This window comes from Procambarus clarkii, chromosome 9 (genome assembly GCF_040958095.1).
Source record: "Procambarus clarkii isolate CNS0578487 chromosome 9, FALCON_Pclarkii_2.0, whole genome shotgun sequence".
NCBI lineage: Eukaryota > Metazoa > Arthropoda > Malacostraca > Decapoda > Cambaridae > Procambarus > Procambarus clarkii.
Genome location: NC_091158.1, coordinates 25,293,606 through 25,314,119, shown reverse-complemented (window position 1 = coordinate 25,314,119; position 20,514 = coordinate 25,293,606). Strand labels below are relative to the sequence as shown.

Genomic DNA, 20,514 nt, shown 5'->3' with positions numbered 1-20,514 from the left:
ATATATATATATATATATATATATATATATATATGTCGTACCTAGTAGCCAGAACGCACTTCTCAGCCTACTATGCAAGGCCCGATTTGCCTAATAAGCCAAGTTTTCCTGAATTAATATATTTTCTCTAATTTTTTTCTTATGAAATGATAAAGCTACCCATTTCATTATGTATGAGGTAAATTTTTTTTATTGGAGTTAGAATTAACGTAGATATATGACCGAACCTAACCAAACCTAACCTATCTTTATAGGTTAGGTTAGGTTAGGTAGCCGAAAAAGTTAGGTTAGGTTAGGTTAGGTAGTCGAAAAAACATTAATTCATGAAAACTTGGCTTATTAGGCAAATCGGGCCTTGCATAGTAGGCTGAAAAGTGCATTCTGGCTACTACGTACGACATATATATATATATATATATATATATATATATATATATATATATATATATATATATATATATATGTCGAACCTAGTAGCCAGAACGCACTTCTCAGCCTACTATGCGAGGCCCGATTTGCCTAATAAGCCAAGTTTTCCTGAAATAATATATTTTTTCTAATTTTTTTCTTATGAAATGATAAAGCTACCCATTTCATTATGCATGAGGTCAATTTTTTTTAATTGGAGTTAAAATTAACGTAGATATATGACCGAACATAACCAACCCTACCTAACCTAACCTAACCTATCTTTATAGGTTAGGTTAGGTTAGGTAGCCGAAAAAGTTAGGTTAGGTTAGGTTAGGTAGGTTAGGTTGTCGAAAACACATTAATTCATGAAAACCTGGCTTATTAGGCAAATCAGGCCTTGCATAGTAGGCTGAGAAGTGCGTTCTGGCTATTAGGTACGACATATATATATATATATATATATATATATATATATATATATATATATATATATATATATATATATATATATATGTCGTACCTAGTAGCCAGAATGCACTTCTATGCCTACTATGCAAGGCCCGATTTGCCTAATAAGCCAAGTTTTCCTGAATTAATATATTTTCTCTAATTTTTTTCTTATGAAATGATAAAGCTACCCATTTCATTATGTATGAGGTCAATTTTTTTTATTGGAGTTAGAATTAATGTAGATATATGACCGAACCTAACCAACCCTACCTAACCTATCTTTATAGGTTAGGTTAGGTTAGGTAGCCGAAAAAGTTAGGTTAGGTTAGGTTAGGTAGGTTAGGTAGTCGAAAAAACATTAATTCATGAAAACTTGGCTTATTAGGCAAATCGGGCCTTGCATAGTAGGCTGAAATGGTCACTGCTTCACAAGCGGGGATTTTTCTGGCGGGGGAGAAAGAAACAATTGTGCAGCGCGTCCCGCGGCGTTGCGCGGGCAGTTTGGGGCCGTATAAATACGGGCGCACAATGGGGCTCTACCTCACTCCGCCCGCCCTCGCCGCTGCCCTCGCAACCACTCCCCGGCCGCCCGACTTCGCACGAGATGGACAACACGCCAGCTGCCTCGGTACCTGGCCTCTCTCTCACGGACATCCTGGGGCCCTCGACACCCCAGACTGTTCCGGCAGGCCCCTCCTGCCCTACACTTCTAAACCCAAGGTGAGGTTTTCTGTTCAACTCTAGTCAGGTCTCCCCAGTGCGGCGTGTGCCAAGCGCCTTCCCCTCGCGGTACGTGTGTGCCGCCTTAGTTAGTCCTTCGGGCTCTCTGCTGTTGTTCCTGGAGAGCTGGGGCGCCCTCCCTGGGCCTGTGCCGGGCACCCCCGTGCCGTGCTGGTCGCGTGGCTGGCTTAGGGTCGGCGTGCCCTGGGCCGCGTCCCTAGTGGCCTGCGTTCGGTCTCCTCTCATGTGGGGCCCCGTCCAGCCGTGCCCGTCCGTGTCCAAGGGGCCCCGCCGCGCGGCGTGCCCAGGCGCGCGCCCTGCCCGGGGCCCCGTCGGCGGCCAGGCGTGAACCTGCCGGCGTCGCCTTGTGGCCAGGCGTGGTGGGCCCTACGCCCTTTGTGCTCTGCCTAGGGGCCGTCTCCTTTAATTGGCCTTGGGGTCGTCTGGGCGGGCTTCGGCGTCCTTCCCGCCTTTCCTCCGGGGCTCCCTGGCGCCGGCCCGCCGGGTTTCCCTGGGTGTCTCAGGGGGCCAGGCTTCGCCTTGTCCGAGGACATGTGTCGCCGTCGGCGACGGTTTGTGGCCAGGTTCGGTCCTACGCCCGGGGCGCATGTTCTCGGCGGCGGCGACACGTGGCCAGGCGTGGGCGGCCCTATGGCGGGCCCCGCCTTGGGGCCCATGCATGCCTTGCCGGGCGTCACGTGCCTGGCCGGCAGGGCGTGCTTCTGCGTCTTTCCTGTTTTCCCTCGGGTGTTCCCTGTTGCCGGCCTGCCGGCTTCCCTGGGATGTCCCCAGGGGTCGGGTCCCCCTGAGCGGACAAGCGTCGCCCCTGGCGACGACTCGTGGACAGGTCCAGCCCTCCGCCCGGGCCTGCAACGGGGCACGCGCCTGGTCGTGCTGCCACGTGGCACGGCGTTCCGTGGCGCGCACGGTGGGGCTGTGTCCCGCCCTTCCTGTCCCCTTTTGGGTGCTAATCCACGTGGCTTTGCGCCACAGCTTCCCACGTCGGGGCTCGGGCTGTCTTGCGCCCGTACGGCCGCGCCTGTGTGCGGCCCCCCCCCCCCCCTCCCCTTTTCGTCTAGGCCCTGCGCATGCCGTGTGGCAACGCGTGGTTGGTAGGCCACGGGGTCCTTGCCGTGTGTGGTGTGTTCTCTGCTAGGCACGTCGCCTCCGACGTCTCGCCCGGCCGTGTTGCCCGGGGCGTTAGCCCCAGGCCCTTCGGTGTCCCGGAGTCCCCAGGTACGTCTTCCCCAGAGTGGCGCCGATCAAGATGTCCCCAGACGTCCGTCGGCCGGTGTAAGTCCGGCATGTAGTCCCCAGACGTACGTCTGGCCGGTGTTGCCCGGTGTGTTATTTCAAGCTTTCCGCCGTCCAGGCCCTCAGGCACGTGCCCTGCTTGCCTGGGGGGTAGCCAGGACCGTTACTCCATGTCCTCCGTCTGGCCGGTGTTGCCGGCAGGTTGGTTCCCAGGCGCTCCCGCCTGGCCAGTGTAGCCTGGTGTGTTTGTCTTAAGCGCCCTGCCCGTCCGTTGAAGCAGGGATTCCTCCTACGTCGTAAGTTCAGCGTTCGTCCGCCTGTGTCGTCTGTTGTTCTTCTTCGTCGGAGGGAGACGCCGGCGTTGGAGCAAGGACCTGAGATCAGCTCGACGACGACGGCAGGTTTACGTCTAACGGTACGCACCACAGGCCCTGGGTTCGGCGTTGCCGCCGGCAATCCAGGATGACTTCGTTATGTTCGTTAAGTCCTCGGCGTCCAGTTCCAGGGGCCGTGCCCTGGACAGGGGGGTGGCCCCCATGTTGCCTGGGGCACGGTATCCTCCAGCAGATGGCGGCGTCGAAGCGTCGTCGGGAACGTCGTATATTTAATGATTCCCATTCTTTGCCTTCCTAAGACACTGTAATTAAGACTTTCTCACACTTGGTGTGAGAAAATATGGAAGGTTTCTTATTTTGTACTAGCAGACATCTCGCGACATGCCTTGCCCTTATTCATATTTATGTTCTACATTTCAGCACTGACATGCCTCTGCTTTCAGATCACCTCGGATTCACTTTGCCCCAGCCTAACTTTTTACTCAGGCATTCGTAGCCTTGTGCATGTCGCACGTTCAAATCTTCGCGTTCGCTGTGTTACAGTATGCTTGTTCACTTTTCCTTGTCTTACGTCATTAAGTAAAGTCAGCCAGGATGTCCTATTTGCAGAGTTATAAGTAATTTATTAAGTATGTCAGCCAGGAGGTGCTATTTGCAGTATTTGCGGGCCCCTTAATTTGCTTTACGTTCCCTGGCCTTGCATTTTGCCTAGTTTCCTCAGTAGTTACAGTACTTTCGCTTGGCTCTTGCAGTCTATTCACGTCGCTTATTTGGTTATATTTAGGTTATGCATCTCCTCCGTTCTCTTAATGTAAAATGGCTATATATCCACGCCGATTGTATACCCTTATTTTGTACTTGCAGATACCACGTGCCATGCATTGCCCTATTCATAATTATGTTCTACGTCTCAGCGCTAACATGCCTCCTGTTTCAGGTTACCTCGGACTCTCTTTCCCAAACAGCCTCCTTAATTTACTCCGACAGTTGATGCGTTGCTCATGTCGCATGTTAATTTTGCGTTGCTGTGTTCAGTATGCTCGCCCACTTTTACCCTGCCTTACGTCATTAAGTAATGACAGCCAGGATGTGCTATTTGCAGAGTTACCAAGTAATTTATTAAGTAAAGTCAGACAGGCAGTGCTAGTTGCAGAGTTACTAAGTAAATTATTAAGTAAAGTCAGCCAGGATGTGCTATTTGCAGAGTTCCTAAGAATTATTAAGTAAAGTCAGACAGGATGTGCTATTTGCAGTATTCGCGGGCCCTTATTTTAGCTTCACGTCTCCTGGCCCTGCATTTTTGCCTAGTTTCATCGGTAGTTACAGTAGTTTATGCTTAGCTTTGCAGTTTAGTTTCCTCAGTGATTACAGTATTTACGCTTGGCTCTTGCAGTTTATTCACGTTACTTATTTGGTTATATTTATGTTATGCTTCACCTCCGTTCTCTTAATGTAATAATGGTTATATATGCACGCCGATTGTATACCCTTATTTTGTACCTGCAGTTATCACGTGCCATGCCTTGCCCCTATTCAGGTGACCTGGACAGGGGGTGGCCCCCACGTTGCCTGGGGCACGGTACACTCCAGCAGATGGCGGCGTCGAAGCGTCGTCGGGAACGTCGTATATTTAATGATATCCCGTTCTTTGCCTTCCTAAGACAATGTAAATTAAGATTTTTTCACCTTTATTGGAAGGTTTCTTATTTTGTACTGGCAGACATCTCGCGACATGCCTTGCCCTTCCTCTTAATTACGTTCTACATTTCAGCACTAACATGCCTCCTGCTTTCAGATTACCACGGATTCCTTTTCCCTAACAGCCTACCTTAATTTACTCCGACAGTTGATGCTTTGCTCATGTCGCATGTTTAAATTTGCGTTGCTGTGTTCAGTATGTTTGTTCATTTTTCCTTGCCTTACGTCATTAAGTAAAGTCAGCCAGGATGTGCTATTTGCAGAGTTACTAATTAAATTATTAAGTAAAGTCAGCCAGGATGTGCTATTTGCAGAGTTATGGTCACTGCTTGCATCACAAGCGGGGATGTTTCTGGCGGGGGAGAAAGAAACAATTGCGCAGCGCGTCCCGCGGCGTTGCGCGGGCAGTTTGGGGCCGTATAAATACGGGCGCACAACGGGGCTCCGCCTCACTCCGCCTGCCCTCGCCACTGCCCTCGCAAAAGTAAATAAATTACTAAGTAAATTATTAAGTCAGCCAGGATGTGCTATTTGCAGAGTTACTAATTACTAATTACTAGTCTTTTGCTGGGCTACCTTTATGCTTCTCCCCTTCCTGTCTAGGTATGTTTAGGTATGGCTAGCGGTGCGCGAGCCGCGGCTTATCGGTTCCTCCTACGTCTGCGTGTCTGTTAATTTTGTTATTGTTGGACTCGCAATTTGATTTGTATTTATTACGGAAAAATTTTTCTCCCGCAATTTACTCTTTGTTTAAGTTTCACGTTCAATTTGTTATTAAGGGACTATCAATTAGGATTTGTATTAATCTATTGCTTTGCCTCTGTGCCTTTAAGTTATTTTCAGCTAAGGTACGCTAGTTGCAGTGCATTCGGGTGGCCCCCCCCCCCACAATTTTTTTTTCTCCTCCGGTTATTTCGTCCTATTACACTCGTTTCCCTCATTATATATTCTATTCTGAATTTTGTGCATTATATCTGACCACCCATTCTTCATCGTATCGACAGTACATTAAGTTACATTTGGATGCTACCGAGAAGTTTAGCATGGCCTCGCGCACGGTGTCATGCAAAAAACTGGCCATTCGGCCTTCCTTTCGGCAAGCTCAAGCCAGTCAGTTAGCATGACGTCGGCCAGCTTGTGGTTGGCCAGCGCAGCCAGCATGCTGTTGGCCATAGGTCGCTAACGTTCTTTGGCCATCCGGCCTTCTGGGCTATTTTACTCTTCTTGTTCCTTCGCCATTGTTGTTTCCTACTACGTAATGGTATTCTATTTAATTTTACCTCATCTATCATTAGGTTAGGGGCCCCTTACCTCCAACCGCTATTCCTTCCACTGCGCTCTGCCCGCTTGGCGCTCAATGCCGGTTTCTTCTGTTCCCTTTATTCGCAGCCACGACAAGCCGGAACCCCCCCCCCCCTTTCACACCCTACTGCGGCGAGGAAGAGAACGCGAGCCGGATATTCCTCTGATCACCATCAACGCACGCAGCGGTGCCGGGATGCAGCCGCCCAGGGCCTACGTTAATACTATTATCTTCTCTTTATTTGCTGGGCTATATGGCAGTATTAATATTACTCCGTACCGTTACTGTCATTCCAGTATTATTTTATTAAAATATAAATTGTTATTATGGTTTGGCGTTGCTTTCTTAATTTCTTCCATTCTGCGGCACTTGCCGTCATCTGTTATTTACGATATTACATTGTATTCTTCATTGTACGATTATTTACGACATTGTATTCTTATTATCCTTATTACAGTTACTGAATGGCAGCTCCCTGCCGTCGATTTCACTTTGCTCCTGTTCTAAAGATGTTGCCGAAGTTCACGGCGTACTAGCTGCGGCTCGCAGACGCTCATTGACAACACAAGACTACACTCAGCGGCCACTCAAGGCAGACTCCTTGGCTTCTATCCAGCCCAATCACCCGTCTGGAGGCAGAGATGGGATAGAGACCAAGGGTAATGTTCCCCGCTCACATTCTACATCCGATTAGGACACAAGCATGTTATAGATTTGGCTTTAAGAATTGGTTCTTATTCCATTTTATTGTTTATGTATATGTTGCTTAGTTGTTATACCCTTTCTTGGTATATGTATTGTTTATATTCAAGATTTATAGTGTTTCGTCTTACCCTGTTATAGTTGCTTTGTGCCTCCTTGCTGTTCTACCGGTTTTCTCCCACCTTTGCTCTTAGCAAAGGTACTTCCCCCTTCCGTTTGCTGGAAGATTCTTAGATTTGTTAGCCCCCCTTCATTGCTACAGTATAATTATTCGGATGCTCTTTATTCATCCAGGATTGTTAATTAAGGTTTCTCTTAATTCCTGCTGCCGGGCTCCCTCCCCCGTTTTTCGTCTCCGTATTGATTCAGCTAGGGTTTCCCTCTCGTCTGTGCTCTTGCCTGTCACGATAACACTGCACGCCGCTTCTGCCCACCCTTACTGCCTTATATCTTTCAGCCCGGGGGAGGTGAGCTACGCGACAAAAAATCGACGCACGCTCCGACGGGACCAGGTATCGCTTACATGGTCAGGAATCAACACTCTTCGGATCCTACAAGCACAGATCCTACAAGCGCTCCTGTCACCAGGCGAGATTTCTCCAGGATCCTACGCGCTGCCCTCTCGGCGCTAGGCTTGACTTCAGATGACTACGCTCCGCACCCAGCTGTCTCGGGACGGGCTCGCCACATCAGAAATAATGGCAAACGGCAGGCGGAAGAGTAGTGCTCACATCCTACGTCAGACGGGACGTTGTTGCTCTGCTACATTGAGTGCCTCACGCGGCCAGCTGGCACTCGCCCTTCGGGGGGGGGGGGGTCCGGCCGCTGGCCTGCGGTGGGGGTGCAGCGCCGGTCCCCAAGTGTCCCGCTGTCCGCAGCTAATACTTTGCCCAGTCTAGGTGCTAGTAAGCCCTACTTGTAGTCACACCCCTTCTCCTTATCCATTAGGTCTTTTACGGCCTCTTGGCCGGGTACATTACGTGTTATGTGGTCTCTCACTTATTAGTTATTCTTTGTGTCCTGCCTGTTATATCCTAGTGTTATATAATTACTACACATTTGCACTCGGCCTTAATTCTAGTACCAGTTAACCTTTAGGTTTCTGCAGAATTAGTTTCCATGTCACTATAGGCTAAGGTCTCATACTTACTACGGGTGTACCTTTTAAGTTAAATCTAGTCCTTGGAATTGTTACTGTTAATTCTTACTTTATATATTTACTTTATATATTTTAATATAAACGTTATATATTCCTTAAATTATATTTGAAACTTTGTATATTTACATGTTCAATATTAAGTTTTATATAATATCAACTTTGTTAAGTCTATAATATAAACCGTGTTTAATATAAACTTTATATAATTACTTACTTTATGTGAACTTTATATATTTACATGTTCTGCAGAATTTAATCTTCAATAAACTTTAACGCCCCATACTGCCAGTATCTTTCTCCCCCTGGTCACAAAATGGTCACTGCTTGCATCACAAGCGGGGATGTTTCTGGCGGGGGAGAAAGAAACAATTGCGCAGCGCGTCCCGCGGCGTTGCGCGGGCAGTTTGGGGCCGTATAAATACGGGCGCACAACGGGGCTCTGCCTCACTCCGCCTGCCCTCGCCGCTGCCCTCGCAAAACCCCACCCTCCCCCCCTTTTGCAAGCGGCTGCTTTTGTACCCCCGTCATGCTTTGCACAGTTGTCCCGATTGTCTCCCCACTGCATGTGGGAAGGGGGGTGCAGCGCCGGTCCCCAAGTGTCCCGCTGTCCGCAGCTAATACTTTGCCCAGTCTAGGTGCTAGTAAGCCCTACTTGTAGTCACACCCCCTTCTCCTTATCCATTAGGTCTTTTACGGCCTCTTGGCCGGGTACATTACGTGTTATGTGGTCTCTCACTTATTAGTTATTCTTTGTGTCCTGCCTGTTATATCCTAGTGTTATATAATTACTACACATTTGCACTCGGCCTTAATTCTAGTACCAGTTAACCTTTAGGTTTCTGCAGAATTAGTTTCCATGTCACTATAGGCTAAGGTCTCATACTTACTACGGGTGTACCTTTTAAGTTAAATCTAGTCCTTGGAATTGTTACTGTTAATTCTTACTTTATATATTTACTTTATATATTTTAATATAAACGTTATATATTCCTTAAATTATATTTGAAACTTTGTATATTTACATGTTCAATATTAAGTTTTATATAATATCAACTTTGTTAAGTCTATAATATAAACCGTGTTTAATATAAACTTTATATAATTACTTACTTTATGTGAACTTTATATATTTACATGTTCTGCAGAATTTAATCTTCAATAAACTTTAACGCCCCATACTGCCAGTATCTTTCTCCCCCTGGTCAGAAAATGGTCACTGCTTGCATCACAAGCGGGGATGTTTCTGGCGGGGGAGAAAGAAACAATTGCGCAGCGCGTCCCGCGGCGTTGCGCGGGCAGTTTGGGGCCGTATAAATACGGGCGCACAACGGGGCTCCTCCTTACTCCGCCTGCCCTCGCCGCTGCCCTCGCAAAACCCCACCCTCCCCCCCTTTTGCAAGCGGCTGCTTTTGTACCCCCGTCATGCTTTGCACAGTTGTCCCGATTGTCTCCCCACTGCATGTGGGAAGGGGGGTGCAGCGCCGGTCCCCAAGTGTCCCGCTGTCCGCAGCTAATACTTTGCCCAGTCTAGGTGCTAGTAAGCCCTACTTGTAGTCACACCCCCTTCTCCTTATCCATTAGGTCTTTTACGGCCTCTTGGCCGGGTACATTACGTGTTATGTGGTCTCTCACTTATTAGTTATTCTTTGTGTCCTGCCTGTTATATCCTAGTGTTATATAATTACTACACATTTGCACTCGGCCTTAATTCTAGTACCAGTTAACCTTTAGGTTTCTGCAGAATTAGTTTCCATGTCACTATAGGCTAAGGTCTCATACTTACTACGGGTGTACCTTTTAAGTTAAATCTAGTCCTTGGAATTGTTACTGTTAATTCTTACTTTATATATTTACTTTATATATTTTAATATAAACGTTATATATTCCTTAAATTATATTTGAAACTTTGTATATTTACATGTTCAATATTAAGTTTTATATAATATCAACTTTGTTAAGTCTATAATATAAACCGTGTTTAATATAAACTTTATATAATTACTTACTTTATGTGAACTTTATATATTTACATGTTCTGCAGAATTTAATCTTCAATAAACTTTAACGCCCCATACTGCCAGTATCTTTCTCCCCCTGGTCAGAAAACTATGTAATTATTAAGTAGTCAGCCAGGATGTGCTGTTTGCAGAGTTCCTACGTAAATTATTACGTAAAGTCAGCCAGGTTGTGCTATTTGCAGAGTTACTAAGTAAATTATTAAGTAAAGTCAGCCAGGATGTGCTATTTGCAGAGTTCCTAAGTAAATTATTAAGTAAAAGTCAGCCAGGATGCGCTATTTGCAGAGTTACTAAGTAAATTATTAAGTAAAGTCAGCCAGGATGTGCTATTTGCAGAGTTACTAAGTAAATTATTAAGTAAAGTCAGCCAGGATGTGCTATTTGCAGAGTTACTAAGTAAATTATTAAGTAAAGTCAGCCAGGATGTGCTATTTGCAGAGTTACTATGTAATTATTAAGTAGAGTCAGCCAGGATGTGCTGTTTGCAGAGTTCCTAAGTAGATTATTAAGTAAAGTCAGCCAGGATGTGCTATTTGCAGAGTTACTAAGTAAATTATTAAGTAAAGTCAGCCAGGATGTGCTATTTGCAGAGTTACTAAGTAAATTATTAAGTAAAGTCAGCCAGGATGTGCTATTTGCAGAGTTACTAATTACTAATTACTAGTCTTTTGCTGGGTTACCTTTATGCTTCTCCTCCTCCTGTCTAGGCATGTTTAGGTATGGCTAGTGGTGCACGAGCCGCGGCTTATCGGTTGCCCCCCCCCCCCCGGGTCCCTGTTTACTCGGTCTCGCCCGCTTACTTCCGCATTCTTCCACCCCATTCTACGTTATCGCCTCTCGCTTTTGGGCCTATGTCCTTTCTCAGACCGGGTTGTGTGCCGTCCAGCGCGCCTCGGCGACGTTATCTTCTCTTCGGCCCTCTGTCATTTCCGCCCCCCCCCCCCCAGCCGTGCGGGCTCGCCTGTGCGAAACGTCCCCTTGGTTCCTCCTACGTCTGCGTGTCTGTTAATTTTGTTATTGTTGGACTCGCAATTTGATTTGTATTTATTACGGAAAAATTTTTTCTCCCGCAATTTACTCTTTGTTTAAGTTTCACGTTCAATTTGTTATTAAGGGACTATCAATTAGGATTTGTATTAATCTATTGCTTTGCCTCTGTGCCTTTAAGTTATTTTCAGCTAGGGTACGCTAGTTGCAGTGCATTCGGGTGGCCCCCCCCCCCCCCACAATTTTTTTTTTCCACCGGTTATTTCGTCCTATTACACTCGTTTCCCTCTTTATATATTCTAAATATCGCGCATTATATTTGACCACCCTTTTCTTCATCGTATCGACAGTACATTAAGATACATTTGGAATGCTACCGAGTTTAGCATGGCCGCGCACGGTGTCATGCAAAAACTGGCCATTCGGCCTTCCTTCGGCAAGCTCAAGCCAAACAGTTAGCATGACGACGGCCAGCATGTTGTTGGCCAGCAGCAGACAGCATGTTGTTGGCCAGCAGCAGCCAGCATGCTGTTGGCCATACGGTCGCTAACGTTCTTTGGCCATCCGGCCTTCTGGGCTATTTTACTCTTCTTGTTCCTTCGCCATTGTTGTTTCCTACTACGTAATAGTATTCTATTAAACTTTACCTCATCTATCATTAGGTTAGGGGCCCTTACCTCCAACTGCTATTCCTTCCACCGCGCTCTGCCCGCTTGGCGCTCAACGCCGGCTTCTTCTGATCCCTTTATTTGCAGCCACGACAAGCCGGAACCCCCCCCCCCCCTCACCCTACTGCGGCGAGGAAGAGAACGCGAGCCGGATATTCCTCTGATCACCATTACAACGCACGCAGCGGTGCCGGGATGCAGCCGCCCAGGGCCTACGTTAATACTATTATCTTCCCTTTATTTGCTGGGCTATATGGCAGTATTAATATTATTCCGTATCGTTACTGTCATTCCAGTATTATTTTATTAAAATATAAATTGTTTTATGGTTTGGCGTTGCTTTCTTAATTTCTTCCATTCTGCGGCACTTGCCGTCATCGGTTATTTACGATATTACATTGTATTCTTCATTGTACGATTATTTACGACATTGTATTCTTATTATTATCCTTATTACAGTTACTGAATGGCAGCTCCCTGCCGTCGATTTCACTTTGCTCCTGTTCTAAAGATGTTGCCGAAGTTCACGGCGTACTAGCTGCGGCTCGCAGACGCTCATTGACAACACAAGACTACACTCAGCGGCCACTTAGGCAGACTCCTTGGCTTCTATCCAGCCCAATCACCCGTCTGGAGGCAGAGATGGGATAGAGACCAAGGGTAATGTTCCCCGCTCACATTCTACATCCGCTTAGGACACAAGCATGTTATAGATTTGGCTTTAAGAATTGGTCCTTATTCCATTTTATTGTTTATGTATATGTTGCTTAGTTGTTATACCCGTTCTTGGTATATGTATTGTTTATATTCAAGATTTATAGTGTTTCGTATTACCCTGTTATAGTTGCTTTGTGCTTCCTTGCTGTTCTCCTACTGGTTTTCTCCCACCTTTGCTCTTAGCAAATTAAGGTACTTCCCCCTTCCGTTTGCTGGAAGATTCTTAGAATTGTTAGCCCCCTTCATTGCTACAGTATAATTACTCGGATGCTCTTTATTCATCCAGGATTGTTAATTAAGGTTTCTCTTAATTCCTGCTGCCGGGCTCCCTCCCCCGTTTTTCGTCTCTGTATTGATTCAGCTAGGGTTTCCCCCTCGTCTGTGCTCTTGCCTGTCAGTAATGTCAACTGGGAGTCCGAGTTAGGTTCAGATTCAGATTCAGATTCAGATGTTTATTCAGGTAAGGTATATACATACAAGTGATGTTACATTAATGGATTGATATATAGATAGAGCTAGTACATACAATGCCTAAAGCCACTATTACGCAATGCGTTTCGGGCATTGCGTAACATAGGTAAGGTAACGTAAGGTAACATAGGGGACATCAACCTAGCAGTGCAATCTTTTCTACAAACAACTCTTAGCCTTTATAATACCCACTGTCCTATGCTTACAAAACAAGTCACAACCAAAAGGCTTAACAATCCCTGGCTTACAAAGGGAATACTTAAATCTATTAATAAAAAACATGACCTTGAGAAAAAGTATAGGTTAGGGATTGTCTCCAAAGAATTCTCAAAGAATTACTCATTATTGCTATCTAAGATAATTAGACGAGCCAAAACTAAGTACTACGAAGATAAATTTACCCAAATAAAGAGCAACATTAAACAAACATGGAGAACAATTTCACAAATATTGGGATCAAAGAAGTCTTTAAATAACAAACCGACTCTCCTGTCTAATAACGATGGTCAGCTTTCAGCCTCTGATTCTGCTATTGAGTTCAATAGGTTCTTCTCTTCCATTGGTTCATCCCTTGCTAATGATATTCCATCTTCCAGTACTGACATTAAGGACTATCTGACAGGGAACTATCCCCAGTCTCTGTACCTAAAGCCTATTAATTCCATTGACGTCAATGAGATAATCCTTTCCCTTAATACCAAGTCTGGTGCCCTTGAGGAGATACCTACTTTAATCTACAAAAAAGCCTCCAGATCTTTAGCCCCTGCTATTGCTTTGCTCTTCAACAAGTCACTTGAACTCCAAACCTTTCCAGATATTCTAAAAAAAGCGAGAGTAACGCCTGTCCACAAATGTGGTGATCTCACAGATGTTAACAACTACAGACCTATATCAATCCTGCCAAACTTGTCAAAATTTTTTGAAAAACTAATCTATAAGCAGCTTTACTCATATCTAGCCAAACTCAATATACTTAGCCCTTGCCAATATGGCTTCAGGCCCAAAAAAAGCTCTAACGATGCACTTATTAGTATGCTTAACTCGATTCATACAGCTCTTGATAAAAATGAGTTCCCTGTTGGGTTATTTGTGGACCTGCGTAAAGCTTTCGATACTGTCAACCACCAAAACCTTCTTCTTAAATTACATCATTATGGTGTCAGAGGACACTCCCTACAATACCTCAAATCCTACCTTACTGACAGGCTCCAATGTGTTTCTGTGAATAATACAATTTCTCCCACCCTACCCATCAACATTGGTGTTCCCCAGGGCAGCATACTTGGCCCTCTCCTCTTTCTCATCTACATTAATGACCTTCCAAATGCCTCCCAACACCTCAAACCAATCCTATTTGCTGACGACACAACCTTCATTTACTCCAGTCCTGATCCCCTTGCTCTAAATGCCACAGTAAATACTGAGCTAAATAAAGTCCATCTGTGGCTAACTGCCAACAAACTCACCCTTAACATTGACAAAACTTTCTATATTCTGTTTGGCAATAAATCCTCTAATCAAATAAATCTCAAAATAAACAATACCCAAATTTGTAACAAATTAGATGGCAAATTCCTTGGCATTCTCATTGACCACAAGCTGAATTTCCAGGGACACATTCTAAACATATCTAAAAAAGTTTCAAAAACTGTGGGCATTCTTTCTAAGATCAGATATTATGTACCACGCCCTGCCCTGGTGACTCTCTATTACTCCCTTATCTATCCATATCTCAACTATGGTATTTGTGCTTGGGGCTCTACTACCCAAAATCATTTACGTCCTCTAATTACTCAACACAAAGCTGCTATTAGGACAATATCCAATTCTGGCCCCAGACATCACTCGGTACCCCTATTCAAATCCCTGAATATGTTAGACATTGAGTCACTGCACATTCTCTCATGTGTACTATACATATACAAAACGCTAAATTGTAATGCCAATCCTGATCTCAAAAGCTTCATAGAAGGTTGTAACAGAACCCATGAGCACCACACCAGAAATAAATACAGTTTTGATATTCCTAGAGTACGACTTAATCAAACCAGAAATGCTCTACAAATCAAGGGGCCCAGAATGTGGAATGACCTTCCCAACCATGTTAAAGACAGTACCTCTCTCAACCAGTTTAAGATAAAAACTAAACACTACCTAATAAATTCCCTGTAACCTACCTCACTCCTCTATTGTCAACCCATGTCCGTTATTTTCTTTTTTTTTATCAACACTGTTTGTCAACCTATTGTATTTGTGCTGCTTTTTCAGTCATGTTCCCCCTTTTTTTTTATCTTTATTTGTATTTGTTCTCAACACTTTTTATTCTTTATGCTCAATTAGTATTAAGTTCTAGATATTAATGTTTTTCTTGCCCGAAACGCATTGCGTAATAGTGGCTTTAGGCATTGTATGTACTAGCTCTATCTATATATCAATCCATTAATGTAACATCACTTGTATGTATATACCTTACCTGAATTTTTAACCTGAACTAATTAATTTACCTGAACTAATTACCCAACACAAAGCCGCTATTAGAACAATATCCAACTCTGGCCCCAGACATCACTCGGTACCCCTACTCAAATCTCTTAATATGTTAGATATTAAGTCACTGCACATTCTCTCATGTGTATTATACATATATAAAACGCTAAACTATAATGCCAATCCTGATCTTAAAAGCTTCATAGAAGGTTGTAACAGAACCCATGAGCACCACACCAGAAATAAATACAGTTTTGATATTCCAAGAGTACGTCTTAATCAAACTAGGAATGCTCTGCAAATCAAGGGGCCCAGAATGTGGAATGACCTTCCCAACCATGTTAAAGACTGTACCTCTCTCAACCAGTTTAAGATAAAAACTAAACACTACCTAATAAATTCCCTGTAATCTACCTCACTCCTCTATTGTCAACCCATGTCTGTTATTTTTTTTTTTTTTTTTTTTTTTTTTTTTTTTTTTTTTTTTTTTTTTTAATCAACACTGTTTGTCAACTTATTGTATTTGTGCTGCTTTTTCAGTCATGTTCCCCCTTTTTTTTTATCTTTATTTGTATTTGTTCTCAACATTTTTTATTCTTTATGCTCAATTAGTATTAAGTTCTAGATATTAATGTTTTTCTTGCCCGAAACGCATTGCGTAATAGTGGCTTTAGGCATTGTATGTACTAGCTCTATCTATATATCAATCCATTAATGTAACATCACTTGTATGTATATACCTTACCTGAATAAACATCTGAATCTGAATCTGAATCTGAATAAACATCTGAATCTGAATCTGAATCTGATAACACTGCACGCCGCTTCTGCCCACCCTTACTGCCTTATATCTTTCAGCCCGGGGGAGGTGAGCTACGCGACAAAAAATCGTCGCACGCTCCGACTGGACCAGGTATCGCTTACATGGTCAGGAATCAACACTCTTCGGATCCTACAAGCGCTCCTGTCACCAGGCGGGATTTCTCCAGGATCCTATGCGCTGCCCTCTCGGCGCTAGGCTTGACTTCAGATGACTACGCTCCGCACCCAGCTGTCTGTGGACGGGCTCGCCACATCAGAAATAATGGCAGACGGCAGGCGGAAGAGTAGTGCTCACATCCTACGTCAGACGGGACGTTGTTGCTCTGCTACTTTGAGTGCCTCACGCGGCCAGCTGGCACTCGCCCTTCGGGGGGGGGGGGGGTCCGGCCGCTGGCCTGCGGTGGGGGTGCAGCGCCGGTCCCCAAGTGTCCCGCTGTCCGCAGCTAATACTTTGCCCAGTCTAGGTGCTAGTAAGCCCTACTTGTAGTCACACCCCTTCTCCTTATCCATTAGGTCTTTTACGGCCTCTTGGCCGGGTACATTACGTGTTATGTGGTCTCTCACTTATTAGTTATTCTTTGTGTCCTGCCTGTTATATCCTAGTGTTATATAATTACTACACATTTGCACTCGGCCTTAATTCTAGTACCAGTTAACCTTTAGGTTTCTGCAGAATTAGTTTCCATGTCACTATAGGCTAAGGTCTCATACTTACTACGGGTGTACCTTAAGTTAAATCTAGTCCTCGGACTTGGAATTGTTACTGTTAATTCTTACTTTATATATTTACTTTATATATTTTGATATAAACGTTATATATTTACTTTATATATTTACATGTTCAATATTAAGTTTAATATAATATCAACTTTGTTATAAGTCTATAATATAAACCGTGTTTAATATAGACTTTATATAATTACTTACTTTATATTTGAACTTTATATATTTACATGTTCTGCAGAATTTAATCCTCAATAAACTTTAACGCCCCATACTGCCAGTATCTTTCTCCCCCTGGTCAGAAAATGGTCACTGCTTCACAAGCAGGGATTTTTCTGGCGGGGGAGAAAGAAACAATTGCGCAGCGCGTCCCGCGGCGTTGCGCGGGCAGTTTGGGGCCGTATAAATACGGGCGCACAATGGGGCTCTACCTCACTCCGCCCGCCCTCGCCGCTGCCCTCGCAAAACCCCACCCTCCCCCCCTTTGCAAGCGGCTGCTTTTGTACCACCGTCATGCTTCGCACAGTTGTCCCGATAGTCTCCCCACTGCATGTGGGAAGGGGGGTGCAGCGCCGGTCCCCAAGTGTCCCGCTGTCCGCAGCTAATACTTTGCCCAGTCTAGGTGCTAGTAAGCCCTACTTGTAGTCACACCCCCTTCTCCTTATCCATTAGGTCTTTTACGGCCTCTTGGCCGGGTACATTACGTGTTATGTGGTCTCTCACTTATTAGTTATTCTTTGTGTCCTGCCTGTTATATCCTAGTGTTATATAATTACTACACATTTGCACTCGGCCTTAATTCTAGTACCAGTTAACCTTTAGGTTTCTGCAGAATTAGTTTCCATGTCACTATAGGCTAAGGTCTCATACTTACTACGGGTGTACCTTAAGTTAAATCTAGTCCTCGGACTTGGAATTGTTACTGTTAATTCTTACTTTATATATTTACTTTATATATTTTGATATAAACGTTATATATTTACTTTATATATTTACATGTTCAATATTAAGTTTAATATAATATCAACTTTGTTATAAGTCTATAATATAAACCGTGTTTAATATAGACTTTATATAATTACTTACTTTATATTTGAACTTTATATATTTACATGTTCTGCAGAATTTAATCCTCAATAAACTTTAACGCCCCATACTGCCAGTATCTTTCTCCCCCTGGTCAGAAAAAGTGCATTCTGGCTACTAGGTACGACATATATATATATATATATATATATATATATATATATATATATATATATATATATATATATATATATATATATATATATATATATATATATATATATATATATATATATACAATACAATACAATACAATACAACACAATACAATACAATTTTATTTAGGTAAGGTACATACATACAATAAATATTTACAAGGATTGTTTAACTTATAGGTATAGCTAGTACATACAATGCCTAAAGCCACTATTACGCAAAGCGTTTCGGGCATGATAAACTTAAATGACAAGCTTAATACTAATTGAGCATAATGAGTAGAATGAAAACAAGAAATGAAAACATAGATGAAAAAGCAGCACAAATACAATTATGTCGACAAACAGCGCTCTTTAAAGAAAAAAACAGACATTGGTTGACAATAGAAGGGAAGTTACAGGGAATTTATTAGGTATAGCTTCGCTTTTAACTTAAACTGGTTGAGAGAGGTACAGTCTTTAACATGGTCTTTACAGTCTTTACAGTCTTTAACATTCATATATATATATATATATATATATATATATATATATATATATATATATATATATATATATATATATATATATATATATATATATATATATATATGAAAATGAAAACTCACACTCATATAGTCCTGGGGACCATTCAGGCTTGTTCGCATATATATATATATATATATTATGTTATTAAATATGACCGAAAAAGTAAGATTAATAATTCTAACACGAATTTTCTCAATCTTTCGTACATTTCTTTTCTTTCACTGTTGGATGTAAATCAAAAATCAATTCTCCAAAATTCATTTTTATTTCTAGTCTGACGCGACACGAGCGCGTTTCGTAAAACTTATTACATTTTCAAAGACTTTAGTTTACAAATACACAACTGAATAGAACTTACGCATCTCCGATTTTATATCTACATTTGAGTGAGGTGGATGGGGTGAGGTGGCATTAATAGGGTATTAATTTCATCAACACAAGACAGAACAAGAGGTGGCATTAATAGGGTATTAATTTCATCAACACAAGACAGAACACGAAACAATGGGTATTGAATAGAAGTGATTGTAGAAAGCCTATTGGTCCATATTTCTTGATGCTTCTATATTGGAGCGGAGTCTTGAGGTGGGTAGAATATAGTTGTGCATTAATTGGCTGTTGATTGCTGGTGTTGACTTCTTGATGTGTAGTGTCAAGCCGTCTGCTATCGCTGTATCTATCGATGATTTCTGTGTTGTTTGCTAAGATTTCTCTGGTGATGGTTTGGTTGTGGGAAGAGATTATAGATGTTTATTCAGGTAAGGTATATACATACAAGCGATGTTACATTAATGGATTGATATATAGATAGAGCTAGTACATACAATGCCTAAAGCCACTATTACGCAATGCGTTTCGGGCAAGAAAAACATTAATATCTAGAACTTAATACTAATTGAGCATAAAGAATAAAAGATGTTGAGAACAAATACAAATAAAGATAAAAAAAAGGGGGAACATGACTGAAAAAGCAGCACAAATACAATAGGTTGACAAACAGTGTTGATTAAAAAAAAAAAGAAAAAAAAAAGAAAATAACAGACATGGGTTGACAATAGAGGAGTGAGGTAGATTACAGGGAATTTATTAGGTAGTGTTTAGTTTTTATCTTAAACTGGTTGAGAGAGGTACAGTCTTTAACATGGTTGGGAAGGTCATTCCACATTCTGGGCCCCTTGATTTGCAGAGCATTTCTAGTTTGATTAAGACGTACTCTAGGAATATCAAAACTGTATTTATTTCTGGTGTGGTGCTCATGGGTTCTGTTACAACCTTCTATGAAGCTTTTAAGATCAGGATTGGCATTATAGTTTAGCGTTTTATATATGTATAATACACATGAGAGAATGTGCAGTGACTTAATATCTAACATATTAAGAGATTTGAGTAGGGGTACCGAGTGATGTCTGGGGCCAGAGTTGGATATTGTTCTAATAGCGGCTTTGTGTTGGGTAATTAGAGGACGTAAGTGATTTTGGGTAATAGAACCCCAAGCACAAATACAATAGTTGAGATAAGGATAGATAAGGGAGTAATAGAGAGTCACCAGAGCAGGGCGTGGTACATAATATCTGATCTTAGAAAGAATGCCCACAGTTTTTGAAACTTTTTTTGATATATTTAGAATGTGTCCCTGGAAATTCAGCTTGTGGTCAATGAGAATGCCAAGGAATTTGCCATCTAATTTGTTACAAATTTGGGTATTGTTTATTTTGAGATTTATAAGACTAGAGGATTTATTGCCAAACAGAATATAGAAGGTTTTGTCAATGTTAAGGGTGAGTTTGTTGGCAGTTAGCCAAAGATGGACTTTATTTAGC

General features: G+C 42.9%; 1 long non-coding RNA gene across 1 annotated transcript; it reads left to right on the top strand.

Moving 5' to 3' along the window:
* Positions 1-1,012: 1,012 nt before the first annotated feature.
* On the top strand, positions 1,013-9,975 carry LOC138362727 (uncharacterized). Its single transcript, XR_011227909.1, has 2 exons — positions 1,013-1,581; positions 6,629-9,975. It is a non-coding gene; the product is annotated as an uncharacterized lncRNA (long non-coding RNA).
* The last annotated feature ends 10,539 nt before the right edge of the window (positions 9,976-20,514 follow it).